The sequence below is a fragment of the Carcharodon carcharias genome, chromosome 19 (assembly GCF_017639515.1).
Source record: "Carcharodon carcharias isolate sCarCar2 chromosome 19, sCarCar2.pri, whole genome shotgun sequence".
Taxonomy (NCBI): Eukaryota; Metazoa; Chordata; class Chondrichthyes; order Lamniformes; family Lamnidae; genus Carcharodon; species Carcharodon carcharias.
This window is the reverse complement of record NC_054485.1, coordinates 57,064,414-57,077,736: the sequence shown is the minus strand read 5'-3', so window position 1 is coordinate 57,077,736 and position 13,323 is coordinate 57,064,414.

Here is a 13,323-nt window from a genome sequence, read left to right as displayed (position 1 = left end):
GGGACAGTGACCATTGTATCCTGAGGTTTAGCTTGGCCATGGAAAAGGACAGGGAACAATCCAGAGTAGGGATAATTAATTGGAGGAAAGCTAACTTCGATGGGATGAGAATGCATCTGAGTCGGTGAGTTGGAATCAAATGTTGGCAGAAAAGACTGTGGCTGAACAACGAGCAAACTTCAAAGAAAAGGTATTGCAGATAATGTCAAGGTTTACTCTCTTGAAGGGGAAAGATAGGACAAATAAATCCTGGATGGCAAGAGTGTGGGGAGAATTCCCATACAGCTCCCTGGGCAACACATCCCTGATGTGTGGCTCTTCAATCCCCCTTTTTAGTTCTTAAACACTAGAATTAGAAGATGAGATGACAGCAGCAGAATTTTGTTGCAAACACTTTCTCAATGTTCTTTACTGAGTAAAAATAGGAAAAAATTACTTAGTGTTCAGGCATGCTCACTATCACCCGCCCTGTTGGTCTTCCATCAGTGAAGTGGCTTCCATGGAGCCAGTGACCAGCGAACATCCTCTTCCAACATCTGTCTGCAGATCAGCTCTCTTCTTTCTTCTTCCTTCCTTTTCTTGTTCTCTCGCTTTCTCTCTTGCTCTCTCTCTTTCTCTCCTGCGGTCTATCTTTCTCTCCTGCGGTCTCTCTTTCTTTCTTGCACTCTCTCTTTCTCTCTTGCACTCTCTCTTTCTCTCGCGTTCTCTCTATCTCGCTCTCTCTCTCTTGCGCTCTGTCTCTCGCACTCTCTCTCGCACTCTCTCTCGCTCTCTCTCTCTCGTGCTCTCTCTCGCACTCTTTCTCTCTCACGCTCTCCTCTTGTGATCTCCTTCTCTCGCGCTCTCCTTCTCTTTCCCTGGCTTAAATCTGACAGCTCTTGCTTCTTTGTGGCAGGGCTCCTTTCTTCTTGGCAGGACTTTGAGTGATCAATGATTTAATCAGTTGGTGGGTCACTTCCATAAGACCATAAGACATAGGAGCAGAAATTAGGCCATTCGGCCCATCGAGTCTGCTCCACCATTCAATCATGCTGATAAGTTTCTCAATCCCATTCTCCCGCCTTCTCCCCATAACCTTTGATCCCCTTACCAATCAAAAACTTATCTATCTCAGTCTTAAATACACTCAGTGACCTGGCCTCCACAGACTTCTGTGGCAATGAATTCCATAGATTCACCACTCTCTGGCTAAAGAAGTTTCTCCTCTTCTCTGTTCTAAAAGGTCTTCCCTTTACTCTGAGGCTGTACCCTCGGGAACTAGTCTCTCCTACTAATGGAAACATCTTCCCCACGTCCACTCTATCCAGGGCCTTTCAGTATTCTGTAAGTTTCAATCAGGTACCCCCTTATCCTTCTAAACTCCATCGAGTATAGACCCAGAGTCCTCAAATGTTCCTCATATGTTAAGACTTTCATTCCTGGAATCATTCTCGTGAACCTCCTCTGGACCCTCTCCAGTGCCAGCACATCCTTCCTGAGATACAGGGCCCAAAATTGCTCAGAATATTCTAAATGTGGTCTGACCAGAGCCTTATAAAGCCTCAGCAGCACATCCCTGCTTTTATCCGTTATGGCCACAATTTATTGTGATCTAATTAGTTCAGCAACTTATGCCCTGCCCTTTGTTGATTATTTATTATAATAGGGCACAGTAACAGGTGAAACTGTGCAAATATTAATATTTCATAATGCTAAATGGTTTAACAATGCCCTTTTGTCATTGGTTCAAAGTTCCTTGTGCAATTTGCTGAGTCCAGCCAAATAATCCCCGGGTCAATGACCTCTTATGAGAGAGTGAGAGGCGAAGATGAAAAGGAAGGAGTGTGTGTACGACAGATTTCAGGTAGAAAATACAATGGAGATTCAGGCTGAATATAGAAGGACCAGAGGGAAAGTGAAAACACTAATAAGAAAAGCAAGGAGAGAGCATGAAAAGAGACCGGCAGCTAATAGGATAGGGAATCCCAAGGTATTCTATAAGCATATAAGTAATAAAAGGATGGTAAAAGAAAGAGTAGGGCCAATTAGAGATAAAAAGGGGACTTGCACATGGAGGCAGAAGAAATAGCAGAGGTACTGAATGAATACTTTGCATCGCTTTTTACAAAGGAAGAAGATGCTACCTAGACCAAGGTGAGACAGGAGGTAACTGGTACACCAGGAGAATTTACAATTGAAAAGGAAGAGGTATTAGAAAGGCTATCTTTACTTAAAATTGACAAGGTCCCAGGACCGGATGAGATGCATCCAAGGGACTTGAGGGAAGTGAGAGTGGAAATTATAGAGGCACTAGTGATAATCTTTCAGTCTTCCTTAGACACAGGGGTGTTGCCAGAAGACTGGAGGATTGCAAATGTTAAACCCTTGTCCAAAAGAGGGTGCAAGGAAAAAGCTGTCAACTCCACACCAGTCAGTTTGATTTCAGTGGTAGCGAAGATTCTGGAAGTTCAGGACAAAATCAATAGTCACTGAGACAGTGCAGGATATTTAAGGAAAGCCAACATGGATTCATCAAGGGAAAATCTTATTTAACTAACTTGCTGGAGTTTTTTTGAGGAGGTAACAGAGAAGGTTGATAAGGGCGACAGCGTTGATGTAGAGTATATGGATTTTCAAAAGGCATTTGATACAGTGTCACACAACAGACTTGTGAGCAAAATTCTAGCTCATGGAATAAAAGAGAAAGTAGGCGCTTGGATAAGAACTTGGCTGAGTGACAGGAAACAGAGACTGGTAATAAATGGTTGTTTTTCAGATTGGAGGAAAGTTTGTAGTGCAGTTCCTGAGGGGTCAGTGTTGGGACCTTTGCCCTTCCTGATTTTTTTAACGACCTAGACTGTGGTGTTCAGGGCATAATTTCAAAATCTGAAGATGATATGAAGATTGGAAATGTTGTCAACTGTGATGAGGATAGTCTTGAACTCCAAAAGGACATAGACATGTTGGTGGATTGGACAGACAAGTGACAGATGAAGTTCAATGCAGAGAAGTGTGAAATGATTCATTTTGGCAGGAAGAATATGGAAAGGCATTACAAAATATAGGGAGAAACTCTAAAGGAGGTGCTGGAACAAAGGGACCATTGAAGATGGCAGGGCATGTTGAGAGAGCAGTTAATAAAGCACATAGTATCTTAGGCTTTATTAATAGGACCATTGAGTACAAGAGTAAGGAGGTCATGTTGAACTTTTATAAGAGCTAGTTAGGCCTCATCTGGAGGACTGCGTCCAGTTCTGGGCACCATACTTGAGGAAGGATGTGAAGGCATTGGAGAGAGTACAGAGGAGCTTCTCAGGAATGATTCCAAGGATGAAGAACTCTAGCTATGAAGATAGATTGGAGATTTGGGACTTTCTGTGGAAGAATAAAACACATCTACAGGACAACTAAGGGTTAAACGGTTAAAATCCTAGTGGAATACTACAGCACAGTTCCCTCTTTTGTTCTCGCAGGCACACCTGTAGCTGCCAGCTAATTGAGCAGGAAAGGAGTATCATAAACAAGGAGTATCATGACGCAAGGATGGGATGTCTGCCCCAACACAAAGGGACAGGATCAAGCAATGGTCGTTCGTGCTTTAGAATATCCACCACCTAGCACTATAGATAAGGTCAAGCAGGGTTATCTATTCTCTGTCTCACCTCTTATCACCAGATGGGCTCCACCTAAGATCCAGGGTAGTCGTAAGCTAGAATAGATCAATTGTATACTGCGTGCCGTAAACAATGATTCTCAATAATTAATTATTCAACGTTAGACAGTTTTATCACCTTCAGGCTCTTTGATACGTACAACTTTTACTATAACTATGTGTGTACTCTGATGCTTCTTCAGAGTGTCAGCTAGCTCCACTGTAAGCTGCTGGGCTCTCCGTGATATCACAATTTTAATAAAAGGCTTCCGAGACAAACCTCCAGGGTCTGAGTGTTCACTCCGATTTCCGCGACAGTTTCCCTTGGAGAAAAGAAGGCTGAGAGGAGACTTGATAGAGGTATTCAAGATCCTGGGGGATATGGACAGGGTAAATAGTGAAAAACTGTTCCCACTCAAGAGAACATCAAGAATTAGAGGACACAGGTTTAAAATAATTGACAAACATAGTAACAGTGATGTGAGGTAATTTTTTTTCAGCCAGATGGTGGTTGGCGTCTGCAACAAACTTCTTGAAAGGGTTAAAAACAAAAAAAAACTGCGGATGCTGGAAATCCAAAACAAAAACAGAATTACCTGGAAAAACTCAGCAGGTCTGGCAGCATCGGCGGAGAAGAAGAGTTGAAGTTTCGAGTCCTCATGACCCTTCGACAGAACTTGAGTTCGAGTCCAACAAACAGTTGAAATATAAGCTGGTTTAAGGTGTGTGGGGGGGGCGGAGAGAGAGAGGCGAAGAAATAGCCAGTTCCCTGGCCCCAACCGCTTCCTCTTTACCATGGACGTCCAATCCCTCTACACCTCCATCCCCCACCAGGTTGGTCTGAGGGCCCTTAGCTTCTTCCTCGAACAGAGGCCCGAACAATCCCCATCCACCACTACTCTCCTCTGTCTGGCTGAACTTGTTCTCACACTGAACAATTTCTCCTTCAACTCCTCTCACTTCCTCCAAATAAAAGGTGTGGCTATGGGTACCCGCATGGGCCCCAGCTATGCCTGTCTCTTTATGGGGTATGTGGAACATTCCTTGTTCCAGTCCTACTCCGGCCCCCTTCCACAACTCTTTCTCCGGTACATCGATGATTACCTCGGTGCTGCTTCATGCTCTCGTCGGGACTTGGAAAAATTTATTAATTTTGCTTCCGATCTCCACCCCTCCATCATTTTCACGTGGTCCATCTCTGACACTTCCCTTCCCTTCCCTTCCTTGACCTCTCTGTCTCAATCTCTGGTGATAGACTGTCCACCAATATCCATTACAAACCCACCGACTCCCACAGCTACCTCGATTACAGCTCCTCACACCCCGCTTCCTGTAAGGACTCCATCCCATTCTCTCAGTTCCCTCGCCTCTGTCGCATGTGTTCCGATGATGCTACCTTCAAAAACAGTTCTTCTGACATGTCCTCCTTCTTCCTTAACCGAGGTTTTCCACCCACGATCGTTGACAGGGCCCTCAACCGTGTCCGGCCCATCTCCCGCGCATCCGCCCTCACGCTTTCTCCTCCCTCCCAGAAACATGATAGGGCCCCCCTTGTCCTCACTTATCACCCCACCATCCTCCACATTCAAAGGATCATCCTCCGCCATTTCTGCCAACTCCAGCATGATGCCACCACCAAACACATCTTCCCTTCACCCCCCCTATCGGCATTCTGTAGGGATCGCTCCCTCCGGGACACCCTGGTCCACTCCTCCATCACCCCCTACTCCTCAACCCCCTCCTATGGCACCACCCCATGCCCACGCAAAAGATGCAACACCTGCCCCTTCACTTCCTCTCTCCTCACCGTCCAAGGGCCCAAACACTCCTTTCAAGTGAAGCAGCATTTCACTTGCATTTCCCCCAACTTAGTCTACTGCATTCGTTGCTCCCAATGTGGTCTCCTCTACATTGGAGAGACCAAACGTAAACTGGGCGACCGCTTTGCAGAACACCTGCGGTCTGTCCGCAAGAATGACCCAAACCTCCCTGTCGCTTGCCATTTTAACACTCCACCCTGCTCTCTTGCCCACATGTCTGTCCTTGGCTTGCTGCATTGTTCCAGTGAAGCCCAACACAAACTGGAGGAACAACACCTCATCTTCCGACTAAGCACTTTACAGCCTTCCGGACTGAATATTGAATTCAACAACTTTAGGTCTTGAGCTCCCTCCTCCATCCCCACCCCCTTTCTGTTTCCCCCTTCCTTTTGTTTTTTTCCAATAAACTATATAGATTTTTCTTCTCTCACCTATTTCCATTATTTTTAAATATTTTATGCTCTCCCCACCACCACTAGAGCTATACCTTGAGTGCCCTACCATCCATTCTTAATTAGCACATTCGTTTAGATAATATCACCAACTTTAACACCTATGTGTTCTTTTGTTCTGTTGTTGGTGACATCTTTTGATGATCTGCTTCTATCACTGCTTGTTTGTCCCTACAACCACACCAACCCCCTCCACTTCTCTCTCTCTGTCTCTGCCCCAAAACCCACCCCGCCCCCCCCACCCCACCCCCACACACCTTAAACCAGCTTATATTTCAACTGTTTGTTGGACTCGAACTCAAGTTCTGTCGAAGTGTCATGAGGACTCGAAACGTCAACTCTTTTCTTCTCCGCCGATGCTGCCAGACCTGCTGAGTTTTTCCAGGTAATTCTGTTTTTTTTTCTTGAAAGGGTGGTGGAGGCAGGTTCAATTGAGGTATTCAAAGGGGAATTGGATTGCTACCTGAAAAAATGAGAATGTGCAAGTTTACAGAGTTACGGCAGGGGAGTGGGATTAGGTAAAATGCTCTTTCAGAGAGCCAGTGCAGGGCCGAATGACCTGCTTCTGCGCTATAAAGATTATGTGAATGACAATTTGATTATTAATTACTTATCCTTCAATTACAGGAGTAGTGAGATACCTTCCTTGAATACAACCACCTGTTGATAGTTGATGACCACTTCACATTACTATATTAAGTTAGCTTCCTGTAAAAGGTTCGCAACTTCAACATGCCTTCTTTTTTGACCACGTTTGTACAAAATGGCAACTTGACCTCATTAATTGTTGCAGAATACATGTCTGTACAAGCCTTTAAAATCAAATGGTCAAGTTAAGCAAGCTCACTAAATCCTACGAAAACAAAATCTAAACTCTAGGCCAGTTTACATGTCCCCAAGATGAGGGTGAAGTATATATCTTCACTAAATTTACTGTAATCTACAGTAATCGGATCTCTGGTGGGGAAAGTCAGATTCTTAGTTCAATTGTTCTTTTCTCAAATATGACCAACTGATTCCCAACCAGATCATGTGAGACAATTATAATCCACAAGGGGATTTTAATGTCCAGACCAAAGTTCCACCAATGTTCTTTAACTCCAACATCTGGTATCTCTCCAACTTTGACACTCCATTGTTACAGTCAATAAAAATATTGTTGGAGGAATTAATGCCTTGCATCAGCTTTGTTAGGTATCCAGGCAATGGGAGAATGACATACCCAAACCTCTCAACATAGTCATGTTAGTGTTCCTTCACATTATCCCTATGAGTGATGTTTAACTGTTGATGGCTATACAGGTTGTGTAAGAGTTCTGATCCTATCAGTGCTGATAGGGCAGGGATAAAACAGAGATTTCCGATTGGGCAGACCTTACTCCATTAACAGTATTCTTTGAAGGTTGTAATGACACAGTATATGTTTCCCCTATAGGCTGAATTACAGGCCATCATGGTACAGTTAGGTTTTCTTCAATCCCGGGTAAACCACATATAAGTGTTTTATGTGCAGTTACATCACAAGGGCAGACTGTGATGAGGCCTTTGCAGGTATAGCCTTTCAAGTCAGGGGCTATCCAAGTTGTTTCATTTACTAGGACTCTATACTCTGGGTTCTGACTGTACTGGGTATGTGTCCTGTTTTTTTCTGCTCCAATGTTTTCAATTCTAAACAAGGGATTGGCTGTTTTTCTCTCTCTCTCATTGCAGGACAATACAGGACTTTTCCAATTACATTCATGTTACACATTAGGTGACATTCATGTCTTACTGGGTATACTTGCACCACACCTCTGGTGACACAAATGCCATGTTAAAGCTGCTGAGTGGACAGGGCCTTCAGGTGCATGTCTGTCCCTTCTTTGATTACTCATAAATGATCTCTAGTTTGTTCTATGATCCAGGTGTCATACATTACACAAATAGAATTTTCTGCTGCCTCCAATGATGCTTGTTTACTTTCTCTAAGAATGACATTCATTAGGTGGCCATGTTCCTTGAGCTCTCCTGCTTCTCTGAGATGGACTTTATGACCTGATCCTGAGAAAGTTCTTCCTTTTCTTATGTTTTCAATATTTTTTATATTTTCAAATGACAATTTTATTTGTTTCAGATAGTATCTTTCTCAATCTATCGCATGTGGTTCTTATTGAATGGTCTCGTCAGGTCCAAGATATTCATCATAGACTGACCTGTGTTGATTGCAGTGGCAACATCATTAAGTTTAATTCTTTGGGCTCACTTGTGTTTTGTATTACTCTTGGGTGCCCGTTACAGATCAGCAATTTCTCTTTTGTCTACAATGGCACCTGCTCTTCCCAAAATTCTTTAATCAATGGGGAACACTTTTTCCTGCAAGTCTTTGGTTTAGTGTTTGCTTCAGGTTGGCAATACCACGTCAATTAGGTTGGTCATTAGTGGTACCACTTCATGGTGGGCATTGTGCTACAATATTGTGTGTTTGGGAATGACAACCAAACCATTGCTAGGGCCCTATCTGAGTTAAGGACTTCTCCAGCATTTGGATTTGTACTAATCGGAGGAGGTGGCCTGATCTCAGGTTTAAGTACTACAATCTTTGTTATAAGTTCTTCTAAAACACATTGAGGAGCAGCCCAGTGTGCCAGTAAGTGTGTCTCTCCTGGTTTACAGGTGTAATTATAATCAGGGCAACATGGAGCCAATCTTCTCCATATATTAAGGGCGGATTTACCCTGTCTGGACTCTGGGGATTACAATAATCTAGTGTACATCTCAATTTACTCTGCCTGGTCTCTGGGAATACCAAAAATCTGGTGTACACCCCAATTTGTCCTGCCTTGTCTCAGGGGATACAATAATTTGGTGTACAAGCTGTTTCAGGTGTTGCCCTCCTAGTTACACCCTAATTTTGGTTGTCTGGGTCAATACCATCCCCTCTCAATCACACGTAGTTACCTGCGTGAAGTTCACTCCACCATCTACAACGACATAACTTCACATAATTCTCAGGTGGGCCTCTCACATCATAGTTGAGGTGATGTTTTTGTCTCAAGTATCCCCTAATTTTCCCCAGATGTCACTGTCTGTTGCCTGTCTCAGGAACCAAACAAATCTGTGAAACCTCGTTCTATCTTTAAGATACCTCCAGTAGTATTTTCAGATCATGCATATCCCCTGTCCTCCCTTAACTGTCCATGTTTGTCGTCTACCTCTCAGAGCACAGTCAGCAAAGTATTCACCCTTAATCTGTCCTCTATAACCCCATGATTCTATCTTTCCTGCATTGCCTGGAATCACCTGTGGTCTTTCAAATTCAGGATCACATCCAGTTGGATGCGGCGAATCGAAATGAGTTCCTTCCAAGTTAGAGCAGGAGGGTGATGCGCCATTGGACCTGAGAGCTGTACACTTCCATCTCAATTATGATGAATGGTTGCCAGAGACAGGTACATTGAGAACAGTATTAAAATCCAGAGTTTAATGATCAATTTCTTTCCTCTCCTCGACCTGTAAGATAAATGCGGTATTTATTCTTTTACAGTTTAAGTGATAAATGTGATATCGTTTCCCGACTTTCTTTTTCCCTTCCTTCCCTTCCTTCCTTTCTCCAATTTGTTTCACTGCTGGACTCTTGAATTCATTCAGGGGATGTGGGCTTTCCTGGCTGGGCCAGCATTTATTGCTCATCCTTTATTACCCTTGAGAAGGTGGTGGTGAGCTGCCTTCTTGAACCGCTGCAGTCCATGTGGTGTAGGTACACCATCATTGAGGATGGGGATATTTATGGAGTCTCCTCCAGTGAGTTGTTTAATTGTCTATCACCATTTATGACTGGATGTGGCAGGAGTGCAGAGCTTAGGTCTGAGCCATTGGTTATGGGATCACTTAGCCCTGTCTATCGTTTGCCGCTTGTGCTGTATGGCTCCAAAGCAGTCCTATGTTATAGCTTCACCAGGTTGACAACTTATTTTTAGGTATGCCTTGTGTTGCTCCTGGCATGCCCCCCTGCACTTTTCATTGAACCAGGGTTGATCCACTGTCCTGATGGTAATGGTAGAGTGTGGGATATACTGGGCCATGAGGTTAGAGATTGTGTTAGTGTACAATGCTGGTGCTGATGGCCAATAACGCCTCATGGATGTCCAGTCTTGAGTTGCTAGACCTGTTCAAAATATATTCCATTTAGCATGGTGTTAGTGCCACACAACACGATAGAGGGCAACAGCAGGGCTTCGTCACCACAACTGTGCAGTGGTCACTCCTACTAATACTGTCATGGACAGATGCATCTGCAGCAGGCAGATTGGTGAGGATGAGGCCAAATATGTTTTTCCCTCTTGTTGGTTCCTTCTGCCGCAGACCCAGTCTAGCAGCCATGCCCTTTAGGACTCGGGCAGCTCGGTCAGTAGCGATGCTACTGAGCCACTCTTGGTAATGGACATTGAAATACCCACCCAGAGTACATTCTGTGCCCCTGTCACCTTCAGTGCTTCCTACAAGTGGTGTTCTTCATGAGGAGCATTGATTCATCAGCTGAGGGAGGGCACTACATGGTAATCAGCAGGAGCCTTCCTTGCCCATGTTTCACCTGATGCCATGAGACTTTATGTGGTCCAGAGACAATGTTGAGGACTCCCAGGGCAATTCCCTCCTAACTGTATACCACTGTGCCGCCACCTCTGCTCATCTGTCCTGCTGGTGGAACATACCCAGAGATGATGATGATGATGTCTGGGGCATTATTTGTAAAATATGATTCGATGAGGATGACTATATCAGGCTGTTGCTTGACTAGTTTGTGAGACAGCTCTCCCAATTTTGGCACTAGCCCCCAGATGTTATCAGGGAGGACTTTGCAGGACGGACAGGGCTGAGTTTGCCATTGTCATTTCAGGTGCTTAGGACGATGCCAGGTGGTCAGTCCAGTTTCATTCCTTTTTTTGAGACTCTGTAGCCATTTGATACAACTGATTGGCTTGCTAGACTATTTCAGAGGGCATTTAACAGTCAACCACATTGCTATGGGTCTGGAGTAACTTGTAGGCCAGGCCAGGTAAGGACAGCAGAATTCCTTCCCTAAAGGACACTAGTCAGTTATGGGAAAAGGTCCTTTCCATTTTGGATCGAACACAATCTCTCTTTCCATCACTGAGTACCATTGCTGTATTTCCTACCTCACACTCATGAGGTTTTATTTTTACATCAGTGTTTTTTTATCATCTTCTTCTTTGACATTTCCAAATCCTTTTCAACACACTGATTTACCAAAACTGTCTGTTCCACGAACTGCACTAACCATTTGGAGGTGGATGGTTCCTATGTTACCGGACCTGTTGCTGATAATGTCAAGTGGTCCAGAGTTTTCATAAGCCTTGTTGTCATTTCCTGATAAGAAGTGATGCCTGTTGTTCCGTAGGGTCTTATACCCATGAGGCAGAGTGGGAACATGTTCACCCATTGAGTGGGGTAATCTGTACACAACTTCTTTAACATTGATTTGAACATTCTCTTTCCTCTTCCTGCCACTCCAGGTGACTGATTAAAGTTTGTATGTAATTCCCAATATGTTTTGCATTTGAGTGATATGTTCTGCAGGGAAATGTGACCCTTGGCCACTATCTACCTGTAATAGTAATCCGCCATGACAGATTATCTCACTCAGTAATAGTTTTGCAGCAATGACAGCCATGTTGGACCTGCAAGGAAAGGCCTCAATCCACTTAGTAAATAACTATCTCTACTAATGCATGCTGGTCATTACTTTGAGTTTTTACTAATAGTTCAATTAAATCAATTTGCAAATGTGTCCATGGTCCTTCTGGGGGTGGGCGGGGCAGCACTCATTAAAAACCTCTGTTAGAGCAGGTGGCAGATTTTGCTTGAGGCATGGTAGACAACATGGTACATGTAGACTGCATCCTGAAAATCTGGCCACCAGGCCACTTTGGTAATCTTCTGGGAGCTGATGTCAACTGACTAGTGGCCCCTGCCCCCTCCACCTCTTACAGGCCGTGAGTGCAATAGTTCTTGTCCTACTTCTGGAGGGACAGATGCAGTTAGGGCCTCATCTTTCATTTCATGCATCAGTAACTGTTCTACATCTGACACATGTGACAGATTGGTTTCTGTGGCCCAAGGGGTTGGCTGAGGGAGTGGTCTACACCTCTTGTGCCATTTGATGACATGGGCGTATGGTTCACACTGTTGTTGTAAAGTGGCCAAATTTATTGAATCCTTTTGTGTGACTGCTGCCACTCCAACATTTTCACTTGGTGGTCCTGTGTGTTTCTCCTGTTAATGCACAATTTTTGGCTGCTTTATCAGTGTCTGAGTTCCCTTCATTGTGGGATATTCCTGGATTGTGGGCAGCCACTTTTCCATGTAGCGAGGTTCGCTACTTTTGTGAAAGGCTTTCCAAACCTCCTTCCACACTGTACCATGGATTAAGGGTTTATCATCAGAGGTAGAATATTGATTTCTGTGATATAGGGCCGAATTTTGATCTTGATGGGCAGGCGGGCCCCACTGACTTGGCGGCGGGTGGGCAGCCGATTGCCACCGCCGACATTTTAAGTGGGTGGGCCGCACGATAGCGTTTCCAGTGCAGGGATGGGGGGGCAGGGATTCCTCAACTGTCAGAGTGCGCTCTTTCGCACAAAGAGTGCACATCTCCCTGAGACTAAGCACATTCTCAGGGAGAGCACTTGGTGTTTCAAACTTCAAAAATAGAATAATAAAAAAATTATTAACATGTCCCCCTCATGTGACAATGTCACATGGGATGGGACATGTTAATAAATATCACAAAGACTTTATTAAACTTTTTTAAAACAGACATGAAACCTCATCCTGCCAGTGGATGAGGTTTCATGTTTTTTCAGAAGCCCACTGGGGCTCCTGGCCTGCCCGCCAACCTTAAGGCTGGACGGGCAGGGCCTTTAATTGGCTTAATGATCCTGTCAATGGCCTCAATTGGTCATTGACAGGTCAGTGGGCGGACAGCTGAATGCGCTGTCCGCCCGCCTTCCTGAATATTTAAATGGGGCAAAATGAGATCGGGGATTCCTCCCAATGTCATCCTGTGTCATTTTCGTGTCGGCGAGCGAGCCCCAACCCCAAATTGCCGACGGGAAAATTCTGCCCATAGTGGGAGAGCTAGCATGGCCTTGATGGTGACTGTGTGATTGGATGTTTCTCTATGGCTATTAAAAGGACAAGCATCTCTGCATAAAAACGAAATACTGTGGATGCTGAAAATCTGAAACAAAAATAGAAAATGCTGGAGAAGCTCTGCAGGTCTAACAGCATCTGTGGAGAGAAAGACGGAGTTAACATTTCGAGTCCGTGTGCCTTGAAATGTTTCTGAAGAAGAGTCATATGGACTTGAAACTTTAACTCTGTCTTTCTCTCCACAGATGCTGCTCTACCCGCTAAGTAT